Below are 22,366 nucleotides of genomic sequence, written 5' to 3' on the forward strand. Positions count from 1 at the left end.
CTGCACATCCTTCCTAGCTATGTGTCTCTGTCTAGCCAATAGGTACAGGCCCTATACACCATCCATGCTGTCCAACATTACATACAACCCCAGACTCCACATCTGTATGTCAGACTCCACATCCATAGCCATGTGCATCACTCTCTTTGCCACACACACCATCTCTTTATATTCATGTCTACTCTCTACATCTGTCTGTCAATCCCACTTCTCCTTTGCCAACACTTTTCTCTGCATACTCCCCTATACTTCTTCATTCCACCACCATGTGTGTAGGAGCAGTCACCATCTGGGCAGCATGTCAACCTGTGTCTGATTGAGCATAGTAGATCACAGGTTCATTAATGTAATGCTGAATACGAGTACAAAGAGGACACATCCACTGAGGGCAACCGGAAGGCCATCCCCACATGTGGTCTCACATGCAACTATCCAACCCACCCTGAAATGGAGGTCAGCCACAGCACATATAAACACACCATAGCTACAGATGACCAGTTTCGGACATGTTTATGGCAAACATCACCCCCCTGGCTCAACATCAGTACAGAAGGATATGCACACCACATGCACCTCTACCCTCACCATTAATCAGGTGCAAACTGCCTACTTACACATAATACTATGCATGTCCATACAATTCTGCTAGGTACTGGAGTATTATATGATGTAATGTTGTGGCTACTGATACTCATTACTAGTGAGCTGTCTCTGTAAAGAACTATGGACAATGTCTAATGTCCTGTGATGTGTTTTTCCCTGTTTATGTCTTTCAGGTGTGATGCAGAGGCTTAAAGCCTATGATGTCCAGGAGACAGCAGCCATAACTGAGGCCATCCTGGAACACTATCACATCCTCTTCAGTCAGGGTTGGCAACATCAGCGGGTGAGGAGAGCCCTCTGGGAAGACCTCACACACACAGAGTGAACAGCTTGGGGAACCATGGCTGCACATACGAACAGGTCAGGCACAGAGCAACTGACCTGATTTGGTGTGCACAGCAATGGGCTGCTGCGATGGTGAGGGACCATTTCACTACTGGTAGGGGGACAGCCAGAGAAGCCCCATTTATATGTATAAATTTATATATATATATATATTTATATATATATATATATATATATATATAGAGAGAGAGAGAGAGAGAGAGATACAGCCACATGTATATCCACATATATGCATAGATACACACACACACACACATATGTATATATATATATATATATATATATATATATATATATATATATATATATATATATATATATAAAGATGAATACATACATACATATACAAACCAGCGCAAATCCACTTAAAGCCGCTTTAAACTGCCTTAATCACCCTGTCTCCATCAACCCTTGTTCTGCCCATCAACAAAATAAATAGCCCATGCAGGTCTTGAACCCAGGACCCTGTACACTACACTACACTACCAGGACATAACCACTAAGCCATCTGAGCTATGAAGATGTCTGTTAGTTTTTCAAGTATATAATTCAGTACACATACTGAATAGTAGTGAGCAACTGCTTTGACTACTACAATTGTTTAGTACTTGTAAGTGAAAATAGTGTTGAATCAGTCATGTTCTTATATGTAAATATACACATTTCAGATAAATGTGGTGGTATACATCTGAGAAAGTACATACAACACTCATGTTTACATATATATATATATATATATATATATAAATATATATAAATATATATACATATACATAGTCATACACACACACATGTATGTATATATATATATATATATATATATATATATATATATATATATATACACACACACACACACACACACACACACACACACACATATATATATATATATATATATATATATATATATGTATGCGTATATATGTATGCATATATATAACATGCCCATAACGTGTAGTGGAGTCATACCTCAGCACCATAACTCTCAACCTCTTAGTGCAAGGGAACGTAATGTATGTATTGCAGTTATAAATGTAGAATATTGCTACAGTGACAGGGGTTGTGTCAACATACATGTTGTGGAGGAAGGCTCTTCTGAAACTGACATGTACGCCATCAGTTACTGACAGACATCATAAAATCATCACAGTGAAGTACCACACAAATCACAGTAATGATCCTGTGGAATACAGATGAAGTATGAGCAATAAACATGGACAGTAAGAAACAATCTGGTCAGTCAGGAGGTATATACAGAACTCCTTAGTGCAAGAAATGTGGAACAAAGCTGACAAAGGGGATGTTTAAAGCCATGAAAATGGGGATATATCACACATACTGGACTAGATAACTTCACACAGTTGATGCATTCATAACTTCCTGTCTGTCCTAACACATATTAACTGGAGGAGCAGAGGTCCCAAGCCGCATACTCCCCACTAGTCAATGACATACATCTTAACAGCAGCCTACTGCTTTGTCAGAAATACACAACACGTATGGTGGCCAGGTAACAGTACATCTGACAAATATCTGGACAGAACATCACACTAGGGTAAATACACTGAGCTGCTAGGCATGTCGCCAAGCAATGTCTACACTACAGGAAGACTGCCACAACACTAACCAAATTTACCTATGGGGGAATACACATATAATTGCAAATATAGCAGGCACTACAGGCATGTATCAGCACAGAGTAACAGACACCAGTGTGAAAGTGCATACCCAGAACCAATCTTAACACAGTCACAGTCACATAATGGTAAGCCTAAGTTATAGTACACTATATGGACTGTGTGAACAACAGTCATCATCATGTTTGCCACTCACACACTAACCCTACATATACTGGCCCAATTCACAGTGTAGTCTGATGCCTGACTGTGGTATGGGACATGTCTCAGTCTGGTCCTACAAACATATAAGCTGACAGGGTATCAGAAACTGAAGCAGCATGCAATGTCAGATAGAACAGGACCAAGAACACTGACATCTACTCCAGTCTGTACACAGGCCAAGTAACATAATCACAATACACAGCTACATAATACACACTCTGTCAACAATCACCATAAGTACACAGACCTCACTGCTGTACAGACTACAACAGAATGTCCAGGTTTTGTCCTCAGATATTAGGCCGCCTATAGATTACCTGTCTGGCAATCTGATATATCACTGGCTTGATATCAGGAATTATGTCAGCAAATAATGGCATACTGTACATATTCACCTCTTACTGCATGACATATGAACAAAGGGTGACAGACTTGGCAGACAGAGGCAGAAACACAGGGCAAATACTGACATAATGCAGTTATAACCTGAGAACATTGCTGGTGTAACAGGGTTTGTTGTGACATATCTCTTCTGAGGGATATGAAGTCAGTAACACACATGGATGTTACCATTTATTGACTACAATCATCAGAGTATGCTACTGCATTTATAAAGACAGAAAATGTGTGAGTGACACACCAAATCTAAGACTCCAATCTCTGGCCAGTCTGCAGATAGCCCTACGGTGAGAGTTTTCTCAACCACATAACACTGTCATGCCAGACTTTAAATCATGCAGAACAGCCATATCCACACAAACCCTGCTAAACCAACATTACTTCAAATGTAGAAGAGCAATACTTACATTCTGTCCCCATGCCTAGAACATCCCCCTCCAGTTTGTTGGCCTGTCTCCACAGTGTTTGTTGTAAGAGGTATTTCCAACTACCCTCTGTGATGCTGTTTGGCACACACACATGAAGTCCTGCTCACGGTGAAGGAGAAGGGCCAACACCCACTTGCAGTGCTTACTTATAGGAGTGTGTTTCCATGCAATTGGCTATAGGAATGATACCACAGCTGTTCCACATACAATTAGCAGGTGGAGGACTCCAATTCATGCACAGGCCATCAGCTGATCATGAGCATTACCTACCAATGTCAAGCTCCTGCCTATGCAAAACAGATGCATTTTTCCACATCTACCAGAGAGGGGGAGAGAGAGAGAGAGTGAATTTATGGCTGTGTATTGTCTACAACAACCTCTACGGTGTTTGACAATGGCTGGCCTTGTAATGTGACATTGGGACATATGGTTCCTCAATATGAAAATGTAGCAAAACCCATCCTCCAATGGATCGTGTTATTACACAATCACACCAACACAATAGTTACCAGTACTGTGTTTCAAACTTCTATGTCTTGGAACTACAGTGTTACACAGTTATTGCAGGCACCACACAGCTTATATATTAGAGAGCTGTCCAAAGGTATCTTTGAAGGTGAGTGATATCAGCTGCATTGCTTAAGAAGGGATGAGAGAAGTGTAGGAAGTGTGATTGACCACAAAGTCAAGTGTTAACAAAAACACACACACATTATCACAGTTACCAAAGACACACACACTCTCACTCACATTATCACAGTTGCCAGAACCAGGATTAGTAGTCCTACCTAACTAGTTTGCTACACTATGGTATTATACAGTTATCTTTGAAGGTGAGTGACATCAGCTGCAGTGCTAAAGGAGAGAGGGAAGTGTAGATGGCCACAAAATCAGGTGTCAGCAAAGACACCCATACTCTCACACACACATTATCACAGTTGCCAGGACCAGGATTAGAACTCCTACCTAACTAGTTTGCTACACTATGGTATGACACAGTTATCACAAGTGCCATGGAGCTTATATGTTGAAGAGCTGTCCAAAGGTATCTTTGAATTGACTGATATCAGCTGCAATGCTAAAGGAGGGGATAGGAAAGTGTAGGAAATGTGAATGACCACAAAATCAGGTATCAACAAAGACACACACACACACTCACACACACATTATCACAGTTGTCAGGACCAAGATTAAAAATCCTACCTAACTAGTTTGGTACACTATAGTATTATGCAGTTATCGCAAGCACCGTGGAGCTTATATGTTAAAGAGCTGTCCAAAGGTATCTTTGAAGATGAGTGACATCAGCTTCAGTGCTAAAGGTGGGAAGAGGGAAGTGTAGGAAGTGTGAACGACCACAAAACCAGGTGTCAACAAAGACACACACTCTCACACACACATATTATCACAGTTGCCAGGATCAGGATTAGAACTCCTACCTAACTAGTTTGCTACACTGCAGTATTACACAATCACAAGCACCATGGAGTGTATAGGGTTAAGACTTGGCCAAATGGTTATTTCAAGGTGACTGACATTAGCAGGCATGCTAAAGTAGGCCAATGACAGGTGTAGTAGTGGGAATGGCCTCAAAATCACTCATTGCTGCACACACACACACACACACACACACACACACACACACACACACACACACACACACACACACACACACACACTTGTCATGACCTGGATTGGAACCCCTACCTAATTAGTTTGCTATACTACAGTATTACACAGTTACTGTGAGCGCCACGGAGCTTGTAGAGTTGAGACTTGGCCAAAGGGTTATTTCAAGATGACTGACATCAGCAGACATGCGAAAGTAAGCCAATGGCAGGTGTAGCAGTGTGAATGGGCTCAAATTCATTTATCTCCACACACACACACACACACACACACACACACACACACACACACACACACACACACACACACACAGTTATCATGACCTGGATTGGACCTCCTACCTAATTAGTTTGCTATACTACAGTATTACACAGTTACTGTGAGCGCCACGGAGCTTGTAGAGTTGAGACTTGGCCAAAGGGTTATTTCAAGATGACTGACATCAGCAGACATGCGAAAGTAAGCCAATGGCAGGTGTAGCAGTGTGAATGGGCTCAAATTTATTTATCTCCACACACACACACACACACACACACACACACACACACACACACACACACGCACACACGCGCACACACGCGCACACACACGCACACACACACACACACACACACAAAATCACAGTTGCCATGACCAGGATTAAAACTCCTACCTAACTAGTTTGTGACACTACAGTATTACACAGTTATCGCAAGTGCCATGGAGCTTATAGGGCTGAGACTTGGCCAAAGGGTTATTTCAAGGTGACTGCCATCAGCAGGCATGCTAAAGTAGCCCAATGGCAGGTGTAGTGGTGTGAATGGCCTCAAAATCATTCATCTCCATGCACACTCACTATCACAGCTGCCAGGAGCAGGATTAGAACTCCTACCTAACTAGTTTGCTATATTACAGTATTACACAGTTATCACAAGCTCCATGGAGCTTATCAGGCTGTGATTTGGCCAAAGAGTTATTTCAAGGTGACTGACATCAGCAGGAGTGCTAACATGGGAAATGGGAAGTGCAGTGTGTGTGAATGGGACATAAATTATTCTTCTGGAAACATACACACTCAGTCACACACAACTTGACATTTGACAGGACTGAGTATACAAATGCTACGTGAATACTGATTTGTACTACCATCTTATACAGTTATTACAAGCACCACAGACACTATAGGGCTGAGGGCCACCAAAAGGAATGTGTACAGTGATTGACATCAGCACATCATGTGATATTGGCCAATTGGATGTGTAGTGGGTGGGACAGACCTCATAATTGAATTCTCGCTGTTACTGTCTGTCTCTCTCTTCCCCACATCTCTGTGTGTGTATGTTTAACATATTATAGTGTGTTGGCCTTGGATATGTGTGAGTGTTCCTATCCAATGTGTGTGTGAAGCATGAATGGTGTACAATTTGGTGTGTGTGCACAGACATCTGCGAATGACAGATATGTATACTCCACTGTGTTGTCAGTCATGGGCTATATTTCTCTAAGTGTAGGAGCATGCCCAGTATGACCGTCTGTATTGAGTGTGTGAATCCATTCCAGGTAGGGTTGTACTCCAGTCCAGGGTTTGGTGCTCTACACATACAGCTAGCAACCTGTTTCTGCAGGATATCTGTAGATAGGTTGATTTTATGGAGTCACAATGAGCTACAGATAGGGGGATACTGTAAATATTGCTATCTGTGCTGCTTGTGTTACATGGTTGGTGTTAGCAGAGATATTCAGACATATGTACTGTTTTACATTGTGATGTATTATGTCATCACCTACTGACAGATATAATTATTTGCTCACAATTATTTACTGGGAAATACCAGATGCATGAAGATGAGTCCAGTATTGTGGTCCACAGCCTACACATTCTTGCACACTCATGCCATTCTGGAGGGGTAGGTACAGACAGTTGCTGATGAGTCTGTGTAAATGGTCCAGCACCTTGGTACTATGTTGTCTGAGGATCCCCTTCTGGTACATATATCGACTTAACAAATTGGCCATATCCTGCTGTGGCCATACCTCTCAGCTGTACAGATTCATCCAGGTTACCCAGAGGCAGGACTCATATATCTGGTCATTTCCCCTTCACATTGTGGTTTATGAGCAGTTTGGAGCCACCCATTACTGGGTTTGCAGGCAGGGGTAGTATGGGCCCACATCAGAGTTTCAGACTTCACACACTCCATGACATCCATGCGTCTACACCCCCCACTCTGTTATTCTATCCTCTTCCTAACATTATGCGAGTGATATCTGAGAAGTATCCCTATAGTTGACCCTTCATCCCAGCGGTATTTATGAATTGGTCCACAGTTCATGCAGTGGGACATGAGGGGCATGCTACTGGGATATGTCAACATGGACTTGCATTTTTGTTCCATTGACTGTGTTAGGTTGTTAGCTGTGATCTTATGAGATACCATACATTGGCACTATGGGTGAGGCACAAGCCATTAATAGAGGACTGTAGGCCATTTGGTAGTGATGCAGACCATCTGTAGCAGGTCACTGCATTCTGTCACTCCTACATTCCCAGACTGCAAGCCAGTGGATTCCCCTGGGGTGACAGGGTAAGTATGCAAGGTGTTAATGGTAATAGTTCCTGTCCATATTGATCCATTGGTCTGGATGAAGTCAGGGTGCTGCTTACAGCTAAGAACACATGCATTCATAGGACAGATCTTCAGCATGCTGCATTCAGTGGGTATTCCCATACAGAAGTGGGGTGATACTGTACTCATTCCCAACAGCAAAGATATGACCTGTGATAAACCTGTGGCTGATGGTGGGGTGAGCTGAGTGCATGTGTGACATGGAAGCTATTTGCAGCTGACTCACAGATATACATGGGACATTCCCCTTATGCTGCATTGTGCAGGGACATAGGCAGTATCTCATTACTTCATAACTGTGCCTTTTGTGGTCTGCCAGTGATTGGCCAGACTACATCAGTATTCCATACTACACAGACAACTAATGTGCTGCTAACCTCTCTGTACAATTCCAATGTTGTGTGCAGCTGACAGTTAAATTTTATGCACTCTAGGGTACTTCCACATGTGTACTGTATGTATGTATGGGCCCACATTCATGGCATGTCCTGCTTTCAGACGGTGACAGATATTGACATTTGGACAGTGAGTATGGACGAATGCTAACATGGGTATTGCTGACAAGCATTTTGTTTGGCACTGCAGTTGTTGTAACATGGCCCTGTCAACCACAGTACTGGCCATAGGCCACCAAGACACAACCCTCCATGCCTACATGCTGACCACTTCCAGTCAATATTGAATACACAACAACCTAACACACAGACCCCTGCACATTGTACACATACAACACTCTATCCTGTAGATTGGGCGATTGATACCACTCCTCACACTTAGATGTTACTGCATTTCTACATATGATTGTGGGGCGGGGCACACCTGACAACTTTAAACTGTGCTATGACTGTACTGGTATGTCAGGTACTCTGTTGACTTTCACATAATTTTGTATTTGGACCTATCATGCAGACTGGAGGCATATCAGTGGAGTACAGATCTTAGGTTTTATTGACCTACATTTCATTTTCAGACTTCTTACTCTTCAGAACTAACATACAACTGCCAGACCTATTGCAGTCTGTCTGTGTAGCTCTGGAGGGGGTCTGTTTACCATTGCCATCAATTGGAGACCTTAGCCCAGCCTTTCTTTATGGTCATCTACACCTGTCCTGCTGGCTGAGGCTGGGGGTGGGTATGTGAGCCTCACTGACATGCATGTGTGTGTCCTATGGACACACATTTGGGCCACCACATGTACTGCAGTGGGATTTGTTACCTTGTCTAGTACTGCCTAGTGTGTTGACACCAGTATTTGTTATGGATTTCGTGCTGCCCATATAGGTGTCCAGTATCTGCTGCCATCCCATTCAGCCACCCGATTCTCTTGCATGCTTGCATCCATACCATACATACAACTATCAGAACATACTACTCCATTTAGTAATTAATAAGAAGAGTGACTTACCTTGTGGTGGGGCCAGTATTGAGGACAGTGCTGGAGGGCTGTCGGATGCACATAGTACACTCCCTATACATGGTAAAGCACAGGTAGTGTCATGTTTGGCATCCCTTTTACTGTATGTGCGAGTCAGAGAGAGGTGTCATTCCCTGGGTCCCTACTGTGTCAGTGCATGTGCTATGCGTTGCCTCTTTGCCAAGGCCTGGGCATACTAGGCATGCCTCCTGCTGCCTACATGAGCAGGCTCAAGTGGTGCCTCCTCCAAGTCCCTCTGTGCCTGTGCTGGCCTTGGCAATGGTGGGGGGTGTTGTGGCCTTGCCCCATGCTGTTCCTGCTGCAGCTGTTTCCGCAGGATCATATTGTGTAGCACTGCACATACTATGAACATTTGTGTACATGTAGCTGGAGAGTACTGCAAGGCTCCACCGGATATGTCCAGTCAGCGGAACCATGACTTGAGCATCCCAAACACATGCTCTGTTATGATTCTGGTTTGTGCATGTGCCTCATTATGGAGTTCTTGTTCAGGTGTGTGTACATTTCTGAGGGGTTTCATCAGCCACGGCTCCAGTGTGTAGCCAGCATCCCCCACTAGGTGGCCATATGGGATGTCCCCATTGGCAAATGACTGGTACAGCTGTGTCATGTGCCAGATGTGGGAGTCATGATAGCTTTCAGGGCTGCCAGCACACACATTCAAGATAATGCCCTGGGCATCACACTTGACCTGGCAGTTGATGGAGGGGAAGCCCTTGTGGTTTATGTAGACCCTACCCCACAAACTAGATGGTGCTTTTATGTGTATGTATGTGCAGTCTATAGCACCCACTACCTCAGGATATTCTGCTGTTTGGTGGAAGAGACCCATACTGCTGGTCAACGCCTCACAGGTGATGGGGAAATATATGTGCTCACCGGCATGTGCTAACATGGCATCGAGGAACTGGTGGAGTACCCTGGATGCTGATGCCTGTGAGATCTCAATGATATATCCAGTTGCCCTTTGGATGGTACCTGTGGCTAGTATTCTTAAGCCTACACATACCTTGGTATGGGTTCCCATCTGTTGGTTCTGTGTTTGAGGCGGGGCCGGCACAGCTCAACAATTTGCTGTAGAATGTCCCTGTCTACTCTATAGTGCTCCACTATCTCCAGCTCATTTAGCCCTGGTAGATTACCCTGGGTCTGTACACTCTTCTCCTCCTCCTAACTGTGGGATGGTTGTCAGCATTCACATCCTCATCACCCTCAGCCTCTTGCACATATTGATGTATGAGAGCGACAGCCACCCCTATCATTTTGTTAGTTTTGTCAGGTAAAATTTCCCCCTCTGTGTACAACGGAGGTGTAGAGTTTGTGGGAAAAAAAACAGAGTGAAAGGGGTTTGCATAGTTTATAGTAGTGTGCTGGGCTGGGCTGCTGCCTGTGTAATTGACTGATTCTGATACATTTCACCTGCCAGCTATGCTAGTTCTCCTTTATTACCTTCCTACTGCTGTTTTCCCTTCCCATTGCCTTCCTGTTTAAGCCCAGCAAATTAAGTAATTTGCATACTGAACGGAATTCCATGCAGGAACAGTATATGGCCACTTGTGCATGTGAAAATTACCCTATCCTGGATCACACAGCGGACATACTGCGTGCAGGAGCTGCTACACTGTTCCTGCACGGAATTTGGCCATTCATGAATCTGGCCCATTATTTTTACTGTTCTTCTATAATATCTTCTATTAAAATATTTAAAGCAACATGCTGGTTTTTTGCTCAACTGGTTCAGCAGTTTGGAAAAGTAAATGTAATTTGCCTATGTGTGGGTTCAAATCCCAGTCTATTCTATTTTGGAGAAATTATTGGTAGTAATTAACTTATTATTGCACACACCTTTGGGAAGATCTACATTTGTTTTGTAACTTATACAGTACATATTTTTACACAACAAACTTAGCCGTGGTGCACTGTCACCCATAGCGTTTAGGCCGCAGATGATTACGGATTTCTCTGTTATAATCAAATCTTCTAGAAACATCATATAGTTTACTATTCTAATGCATGTGTGAATGCTGAATACTACATACATTACTTAAGTCTAAAGTTTCTCCTTTCATCAGTTTAATGAATGTAAGAACAATTCAGGTAATCATGGTTAAAATATGAGTCTTGTAAACACAATGCAAGCACATAATGTGTAGATCTGTAATCCTTATACTGTGTTATGGCTGTCAGGTTAGCACTGCACTGTCATTAAGTCATTGGCTGCCCACTTACCTACTTTACATGTGCAGGTTTGAATCCCACATACAGGTAATAATTAGTTAATGCAGATGTCTGCATGCAAGTATGATTGCGTTATGTGATACATCAATACATACTGTGAAGAAGTAGATAGATGTGGCAATATAAGAGGACTTGCACATGTAATATGCCCAAACAGATGTCTCTGTTGTGAGAGTGACCTCCATACTGTGCCCTTCATAATGCATCAGTATAATTTATTGTGCATTGTGTAAACTGTAGTTTGATATACTATACATACAAATATAACTATTGGCAAGTTTTGTAACAGAGCTATCATAGCAATGGAATGTACATAGTCACACAATGCACATGATGATTGCTAACATACATAAGTAATGCATATGTATATTAATGGGCGGATGCATGTTTATGCATGCCTTATGAAGCATTGTGTTTTATTTTGGGCATGTTTGGCATATGACTGTGATGTTGATTACACACCTTTTTACAATTTATTTTAGATTGTATGTATGCCTGTCCTCAAAAATGCATTAGAGTTGGATAATATCAGACAATAGTGTAACATCACATACATAACAGTTAAAACATGTAGCTTATGTACTTTCTATCAGAATGTTCAGATAGTCATTATTTTGAAGTAGCTAACTCTTATGTATGTATAATTTTGTTCCTGCTTTGTAATGTGATAGAACATAGGATCCCTGCTGCTTCACTGATCAGATGACAAGTCAGACCACTGTCAGCTGAGTCAGACTCCAAAGACCAGGGTGGGGATCACAACAGAGATGATGATGATGATGATGGTGATAATGGCAGTCCAGAATATTCTCATACCATTCTTCCTGTGAATCAGTTTTGGAGACATCTACCACCACTCCAGGCTGAAGACCTTTAAGACTATGTCTGAGATGGGATTACTGATGTGTTCCCGACACAAATGAAGGACCTGAGGGCGAAACTTTTTTCAGGTCATGGGCCATGTGGGACTCCTTGAAGGAGATTGTTAGGGAGATCTTTTGTGATGTTTGACCCCATTAGGGTGGTTCCTCAGGGATGTTAAGTATTACCTGTGTGATCCAATTTTGTAATGCTGCCACCATGATGTTTTGTGTATTCCAATTTGTATGACATGGGCACAGTTGTGCACACATCCCATATTGCTGTCATGCTTTTTGAACAGACGCCATGATGAACACTGCCCATATCAAGTCATTTGTGGCTTTATCTTGCTGCTGCTGCAGTATGACACACATTAGCAAACGGCACATGCACTAAAGGTATGATGCAGCTTCACTAGAAGCATGTCTTAGAGTGTGGGCTGCATCATACCTTTACATTTTTGTATTAGAAATTGTTAATGTGGGTAACAGATTAGGAGATATAAAGAATAAGAAAGTATTTAGAACATGTATGGATTCTACTATTGAAACACTTTGTCGAACCTGACTTAAATGAAAGAGTTCTCTCAAACCTGCTTCGAAAGCATGACCCTTGAAGCATTAGACTATTTTTAGTTTTCGTTGTAGTTGATTTTTTATTGACTTATATTGTGGTTTCCAGGTGCCCAGTTGGGGTTTTCTTTGCATATTTTTATTGTGATCTTTAGGTTCTCTTCTTATGTTTTGTATGTATTTTAGTGGTATGTTCTTTGGTCATCCGTTATTAATGCTGTCTGCTTTTATTTTGTTTTTTAGGTTGATGTTTTCATAGGGGTTCTTTTCCACTTGTTCATTTTTTGCAGTGTTCTCTCAGCAGTGACTCCTTGAATTTAGGGTGACCTGACTGAGCTATATTTTATTTTATTTATTTAACAATTGTTTGCCAGGATATTCCAGTTGGACAACTGGTGTCCATTTTCAGCGGAGTCTTAGTGAGAAAAGCTACAGATATTACAGAAAGTGAAGTAAAGACAATGATTAGTTACAAAATTATAAAAATAAAAAAATTAAAAAATTTTACAGAAGCATAATAATTACTATTGTTCGTAGTGTCTGTATAATTTTTAATTGTGTGTTTATGTTAACAACTTGTAAACATTTTTTTGTGATTTTTATTTTGCTTTTGTTTTGGTTCTGTTTAGTTAGCCTCCATGAAGCTTTCTTGGCTATATTTATTTTTTTCTTTTTATTGGTTGTTATAATCAGGATCTGTTGCTTGTTTGATTGCTGCTGGTTATGTTCTGTTTCTATAGTGCTGCAATAGTAAGATCATTTTTTTCCCTAGGCAGTTTCTTTGTCTTTGCACCTATACAGCGTGATCAGCCTACAATAGTTTTATTTTTGTTCAATGGTTTATTTCCTGTGTATGCTTTTTCGTTTTGGTTATATGTATCATTGATAGGTACGTTGGGACTTTCATGTCAATTGTTAGTATTTGTGTGTCTTTAGTTTGATAGTTGCTCCTTCAGCAGGTTTTTTCTCATTGGTTGTTATGCTTTGCTTTATCCTGCTATTGGCCGTTTGTGGTGCTGCTGTTTCTTGTTTGCAGCATATTTAGACTGCCCGTTTTCAGGACATTTTTTGCCTGTGCATCTAACTTGAATAATAGCTTGTATTCATTTCTTTACTTGGCTTGCTTTGTTGATTTTACCTCAAGACCATTTTAGTTTTATCATTTTTATTTGATTAGTTTGTTTGAAGATACTTATGACATTGATGTATTTGTTTAGTACTATGTATGTTTCTATTGGTAGAGAAGCTAGGATATTCCAGCTAATTGGCTGCTTTTTATTTTGTGTTGCCCCACAGGCATACATTTAGAGATCTCTTTTAATTGGTAGATATGCTATGTACTGGTGGCTGATAGGCAATCCTCAGTCGTTCCTTGTTGTAAAAGGAAATATTGATGAATTTTTTATCCTGAGTACTGTCCAGTGTATTTAATATGTCTTCATGTGGTGATGAGGTTTTTTTTACGTTGTTTTATTTTTTTGATAGTTTAACAGTTTTAATAGTTTTTTAGTTCCAAATGACATTCCATGGCCATTTCCAGTGTCTTATTGGTGGTTATGCCTAGAATAATTTTTAAAAGGTTGCACTTTCTGTCACATGGTCCTATATGGACCAAGTGTTTGATCACTTTCTAATTGCTGGATTTGTTGAGTTTCTATATTTGATAGGTTTGTGCCTATGTTTCACAAGGAAGCATTATTCTATTTCAAGGGTTGCTTATTGTTCTCGCTTTTTACCATTAATGCATGTTTTAGGTTTTGATCAATATTTGTGTATGTTTTTTTCTCAATATTGTTGGATTTTTTTGCTTGTACACTATGTCTATAAATCTAGCTTCATCTATTAGGTTCTTATGTCGACAGATGCACAGATGTTTAGCCTATTAATCAGATTAATTTTTATTCTGACAGCATGTGCTTAGAAGTTTTAGCGTCTTAGTTCTATTGGTCAATTTTGACCAATAGTCACTTATATTTACATATTTTGGTCAATGAAAGGCAGTTTTCTGTTGAGATTCATTCTTTGTTTATTAGGATGTTTTCTCATTGTGGTTTTCCCCCTTTTTCTCTTGGTTATTTTATTGTGTTTGCAAGATATTTAAAATGATCTGTAATCTGATTAGTGTATTAAAGTGTCTTGTTTTCATATGATCTTTGTTTTTTTAAACATGTGACCTATATACAAAGTTTGATAGGTTCTTTATTATTATAAATACTGTGATTTTATTTCTGTATGTTTGATCTGAAGAAGCAGTGCTGTTCGATTGCGAAAGCACTAGCCATTTTTGTCAATAAACAATATCTTCACCATTCAGTCTTGGCAGCTCGGAGTATTTTTCTTTGAGTCTTTGCTCCTGCTTTACTCCATGCTTCTGGTTAGCAGTGTCTGTTTTTGTTCTTTAAATGTTAAATAAATTCTTACATGATCATTGTATGTTGCTATTACTTCATACATTCCTCTGTATGGCAGCAGTGCTACTCCTTCTAATAAAATATTTAAAGAGATATAAGAGATTCCATGATTACAGATAGTGAGATGAAATTAAGTGATGTCTTAGTATGAGAGTGATGTTCGTATTTTGGTTATAGTCCCCAAACAAGTGCAGAAACCACTGAAAGGTTACGGATGCAGTCAGAACACAATGCCAATGCAAGAAGTATAAAAAATCTTCCTTAATAAATGAGACATAAAAGTCTCGAACGCATTAAGCGCTTTCATCCACACTAAGGTGGACTTCATCAGAATACATTACAGCTGTTGAATATGCATTTAAATATCTCATTTTGGCACCAAAAGTCACTCAGTGTTCAAGATTTTAAAGTGAACTGGTGCCAATAAAAATGACATGATGCAAGTATCAAAATAGAAGTAAATAAACCCTCCATGCCTTCCAACACTAAAGTAATCTATTTAAAACAAAAAGTATATATCAGTTCAAATAAAATCATATTTACTGATTTCCAGTAACTATACTAAATACAATAAATACAATATTTATAATAATTATAAAAAATGTTAGTTTAAAAACTGTATGTGAACTTCATAGAATACTTATATAATACAACCAGTACATATCATAATGGTAAAAAATATATGTTTGTATAGTAATCTATCAAAAAGTCCCCTTAAGATGTTCTCAAATAGGTCATATAAATATACCAAAATACAACAATAATGTCTTAAAGATATATTTGATATACTAGCGTAGTTGTTATAGAGGTTTTATGGTAATGTACTCATTAAGTCTGGGCTCTCTTGCAGCATCAGTTAGTATTTGCCATATGATTTCTCTCTTACCAAGAAGTGCCTTAATATTACCACCACATGGACCTAAACAAACTTGAACTAATATTGCAAACTTCAAAAAAATGTGTGTCTCCATATTTTGCTACATGTCTGTACAAGGCATTATTCATGTCCTTAGTTTTTATACTATATAGGTGGTTGTAAATTCTCTTCTTGAATTGCCTCTCTGTTTTACCTATATAGTAACTGGGACATGACATGCATTTAGCCAGGTAAATAATGAATCTAGTGTTGCAATTACCATACCTAAAACTGATTCTAGTCCTGTTAGTATTTTCTAAACTCAACCCTTCTGTCTCCAGTATGGCACTACATTGCCTACAACTCCAACACTGTCTAGTGTGTTTACTGTGATCATTTCTTATTCCTGATATAAATCCATTTTCCAATTTTTTCTTAATATTTGCTCCCATTTTATGGACAAAAATTGGTGTGTCACCTATTATTTTCTTTATATCTTGATCAACCACAATAATGTTCCAATTCTTTCTTAATATGTTTGTTATACAATCTACATAGGGGGAGTATTCCAAAACACAAGCTCTGTTGTACTGAGTATTAGTACCTTTCACCACTGATGCTGAATTCGTAACAAATTCCTTGCCTAACAAAGGGGGATATTTTTTTCCCCATTCACTCACAACATAATTCGTAACATCATTCAACATAGGTATGGGATATCCCCTAGAAGTAATCATAGATTTAATATAATTTACTTAATCTATCATGTCATTATATATAGATGTCATACTGGCAGCTCTAATACATTGTCCCTTATATATATATTCTTCATCATGTTCCTGGGATGGTTACTGGAATATTCCAGATAACTGTTCGAAAAAGTACTTTTTCTGTATATTCTAGACTTGAACCCACTGCTAGAGTTGGAAATAAAAGTATCCAAGTAAGTTATACCATCCGAACTACATGAAAAAGTAAATTTTAAGAATGTACTCATACTGTTCAAGTAGTCCATAAACGGCCCAATACTATCCTGGGGTTCGTCCCATAGAATAAAAATATCGTCCAAGAATCTGGAATAATAGGACACGTTTGTAATAACTGCTACAAAACAGATGTGTAGTTTCCCATTCCAACATAACCAGGTTGGAAAAAATGGGGCCGCAAACAGCCCCCATTGCCACCCCCTGGTTTGTCTGAAGTGCTCCCCTTCAAAATATATGTAATTATAGTATAATACCATAGACATAAGTTTCATAATTAAACTAATTTTGTCCCATTCCAAATTAGAGAATTTCCTCAGACTGTTACAGAAATCATCCGTACCCTGATGTTTGGATATACAGGAAAATAAATCTATAACGTCTATGGTGATAAAAATAAGATTCTATTTCCATATGTTGGAGTTTAAATTTCCCAAAAAAGTCCAGGAGTCTTTAATCAAATGTGGTATATTGGTATATATGTGTTTTAACCATTTGTCTATAACCACACCTATAGGGTAAACTTTGGAGTGACTACCTGAAACAATGGGGCGAAAGGGAGGCTTGGTGATGCTTTTATGAATTTTTGGTATACCCATGATAGAGGCAAGAATAGGATGTTCAACCTTTAAAAAATTATACATATCTAAGGTAATATAATTGTCTAACAAGAATTCCTCAAAACGTAAGTCTATATGTTTATAGCCTATATTGATCTCATTGATAGACACAGACTCATAATTACCAGATTCATGTAAAATCTTATACATCTCAATATATTCCAAGGAATCATAAATAACTACTCTGCCCCCGTTATCTGGTTTCATGACTTTTATATCCTTATCTTTAGTTAACTGTACCAGTACTTCCCACTCACCTTCAGATAAATTGTCATGAAACCTCCTATTTCCCTAATTGTTTGTATATTTTATATATGTCATTTATCACCGATTTCTCATAAATGGCCACATTAGGATAAGTGGGGGTTATATATGTGCTTTTTCTTCTTTAATTCATCTTGTACAAATGGTTGAGCATTATTTTGAAACTGTATGGCTAAGTTTAATTTCCTGAGATATAATTTCATTTCCAAAATGGTGTCCACAATATTAAATTTAGTTTTGGGTATATATTTCATACCCTTAGATAATAAAGCACAATGTTCCTGTTTAACCACTAAACTGGTATAGTTATATATCTTAAAATTGTTGTAACTGTTAACTATACCACCAAAATTGTCAAAACCTGTTTTATCACTTAAATTTGTTACATCTACTGCCATTGTGTGGTCCTCTCTCCCCATTTTGTATCCCCATGATATGTCTGGTTCTAACCTTGTCTTTGTTTTTTCCTTTTCCAATCCTTTCTCCACTCCATCAGTGCTTGATATTGCCCGCCTCTCTGAAAATTTTGACCCCTATGACTCTCATAATAACTCCTAGCTCCTGCATGTGTGGCATACTTTACTCTTTCCTTATTACCTTTATCATCCCCTTCTTTTCATGGGTAAACATTATTATTGTTGTACTGGTCAACATCTCTCAATTTTCTTACATTTCTTATTATAAATAGCCTGAGCCTTTTTATCGGCTATGCTATATTGTTTCTCATACAATTTCTCCCATTGAGGGAACTATAAATAGATGCCAAATGCTCCAGTTGATCATGACGAGTTGCAGAGACTTCACTTGGAAGTCCAAATTTTAAAAGGGGAAGTTACTTGACTGATAGAGCTCTTCACCCAACCTAACAATAAGAGCCAGGGCACGCAATTTTGGTGGTATAGTTAACAGTTACAACAATTTTAAGATATATAACTATACCAGTTTAGTGGTTAAACAGGAACATTTCACTTTATTATCTAAGGGTATGAAATATATACCCAAAACTAAATTTAATATTGTGGACACCATTTTGGAAATTAAATTATATCTCAGGAAATTAAACTTAGCCATACAGTTTCAAAAAAATGCTCAGACATTTGTACAAGATGAATTAAAGAAGAAAAGTACATATATACCTCCCACTTATCCTAATGTGGCCATTTATGAGAAATCAATGATAAATGACATATATAAAATATACAATTAGGAAAAAGGAGGTTTCATGACAATTTATCAGAAGGCGAGTGGGAAGTACTGATACAGTTAACTAAAGATAATGATATAAGGGCGGAGCAGTTATTTATGATTCCTTGGAATATATTAACAAGATGTAATAGGATTTTACATGAATCTGGGAATTATGAGACTGTGTTTATCAATGAGATCAATATGGGCTATATAAGTATAGACTTAAGTCTTGAGGAATTCTTGTTAGCCAATTGTATCACCTTTGATACGTATAATTTTTTAAAGGTTGAACATCCTATTCTTGCCACTATCATAGGTATACCAAAAATTCATAAAAGCATCACCAAGCCTCCCTTTCGCCCCATTGTTTCAGGTAGTCACTCCAAAGTTTACCCTATAAGTGTGGTTATAGACAAATGGTTAAAACACATATATACCAATATACCACATTTGATTAAAGACTCCTGGGGTTTTTTGGAAAATTTAACCTCCAACATATGGAAAGAGAATCTTATTTTTATCATCATAGATGTTATAGATTTATTTTCCTGTATACCCAAACATCAGGGTATGGATGATTTCTGTAACAGTCTGAGGAAATTCTCTAATTTAGAATGGGACAAAATTAATTTAATTATGGAACTTATGTCTATGGTATGGAATATGACGAAGAATATATATAAGGGACAATGTATTAGAGCTGCCCATATGACATCTATATATAATGACATGATAGATGAAGTAAATTATATTAAATCTATGATTACTTCTAGGGGATATCCCATACCTATGTTGAATGATGTTATGAATTATGTTGTGAGTGAATGGGGAAAAAATATCCCCCTTTGTTAGGCAAGGAATTTGTTAAGAATTCAGCATCAGTGATGAAAGGTACTACTACTCAAAACAACAGAGCTTGTGTTTTGGAATACTCCCCCTATGTAGATTGTATAACAAACATATTAAGAAAGAATTGGAACATTATTGTAGTTGATCAAGATATAAAGAAAATAATAGGTGACACACCAATTTTTGTCCATAAAATGGGAGCAAATATTAAGAAAAAATTGGAAAATGGATTTACATCAGGAATAAAAAACAATCACAGTAAATACACTAGACAGTGTGGGAGTTGTAGGCAATGTAGTGCAATACTGGAGATAGATGGGTTGATTTTAAAAAATACTAACAGGACTAGAATCAATTTTAGGTATGGTAATTGCAACACTAGATACATTATTTACCTAGCTAAATGCATGTAATGTCCCAGTTACTATATAGGTAAAACAGAGAGGCAATTCAAGAAGAGAATTTACGACCACCTATGTAGTATAAGAACTAAAGACATGAATAATGCCTTGTACAGATGTAGCAAAATATGGAGACACACATTTTTTTAAGTTTGCGATATTAGATCGTTTGTTTAGGTCCATGTGGTGGCAATATTAAGGCACTCCTTGGTAAGAGAGAAATCATATGGCTAATACTAACTGATGCTGCAAGAGAGCCCAGACGTAATGAGTACATTACCATAAAACCTCTATTACAACTACGTTAGTACATCAAATACCTCTTTAGGACATTATTGTTGCATTTTAGTATATTTATATGATCTATTTGAGAAGATCTTAAGGGGACTTTTTGATAGATTATTATACAAACACATATAATTTTTACCTTTATGATATGTACTGGTTGTATTATATAAGTATTCTATGAAGTTCACATACAGTTCTTAAACTAGCATTTTTTATAATTATTATAAATATTGTATTTATTGTATTTAGTATAGTTACTGGAAATCAGTAAATATGATTTTATTTGAACTGATATATACTTTTTGTTTTAAATGGATTATTTTAGTGTTGGAAGGCATGGAGGATGTATTTACTTGCATTTTGATACTTGCATTATGTCATTTTTTATTGGCACCATTTTACTTTAAAATCTTGAACACTGAGTGACTTTTGGCACCAAAATGAGACATTTAAATGCACATTCAACAGCTGTAATGTATTCTGATGAAGTCCACCTTAGTGTGGATGAAAGTGCTTAATGTGTTCAAGACTTTTATGGTTCATTCATTAAAGAATATTTTTACACTTTGTGTATTGGCATTGTGTTCTGACCGCATCTGTAACCTTTAGCAATTTCTGCACTTGTTTGGGGACTGTCTGCATTGTTGTTACACTGAACTTTGTGTGTTATGGTTATAGAAGGAAGAAGGATGGAGAGAATGAGGTTATAAGAATCGTTCAAGGTAGGGTGTCTTCAGGTAGCTTAGGTGAGTAGAGAGGAAGAGGTAGAGGAAAGGTCTGCAGAGATTAAATACGGTAAAGTAGTAGGGAAAACAAAAAGGAGTGAAGCAGGAAGCTGGAGAGGATTGCGAAGTGTGGTCTAGGCTGAAGGGGGGTGAGAGAAGTATAGTGAGTAAGTCCATCCAGGACTGGCACAGGAGGAGGTTCACGATTTTGTGAGTCATTCTTTTAGGGAGCATTTAAAGGTAGGTAGGTTAGACCTAATTCTACTGGTTAGAGGTAAGGAGTTTCATTTTCTGCTACTGAGTATGAGTATAGGCTTTGTCCAGGGGATTTATTCGATTTATTTATTGTAAGAAGTTGTTTGACTTCAGATTTAAGAGTTCTTTTTGGAAAATATATATTGATTAAATGGGTAAGAGCTGGATAGGCTAATGGTTTGTATACAATTTTATTTATTGTTATAAGTTGAATGTAGGAGAGGTGGAGGAGGAGTTCCAGCCAACTCAGCTGATGCAAAGCTTTGTAGTGGTGGGTAAAGGAGGATGAATTAGTAGCAAAGTTGACAATTTGGTTGTAGCAGCTTTTAAGTTTGTTTTTTTATGGATCATTGTAAATTGGTTAGAATTTATGCTCCTTAGATTAGGGAGGGCAGAAGGTGGGTTTAGGTTAGAGTAATGTTTGTGTGTGTGCTCAGAAAATGATTGTTTCTGTATAGCATACCTAGTTTTTGATGGGTTTTCTTGATATTACTTTGGATGTGGAAGTCAAATTTAAGATTATCATCTATTATGACTCCTAATAGTTTGCTATGGTCCACTAACTC

The sequence above is a fragment of the Protopterus annectens genome, chromosome 12.part0 (assembly GCF_019279795.1).
Source record: "Protopterus annectens isolate FY-2018-M chromosome 12.part0, PAN1.0, whole genome shotgun sequence".
Classification (NCBI taxonomy): Eukaryota; Metazoa; Chordata; order Ceratodontiformes; family Protopteridae; genus Protopterus; species Protopterus annectens.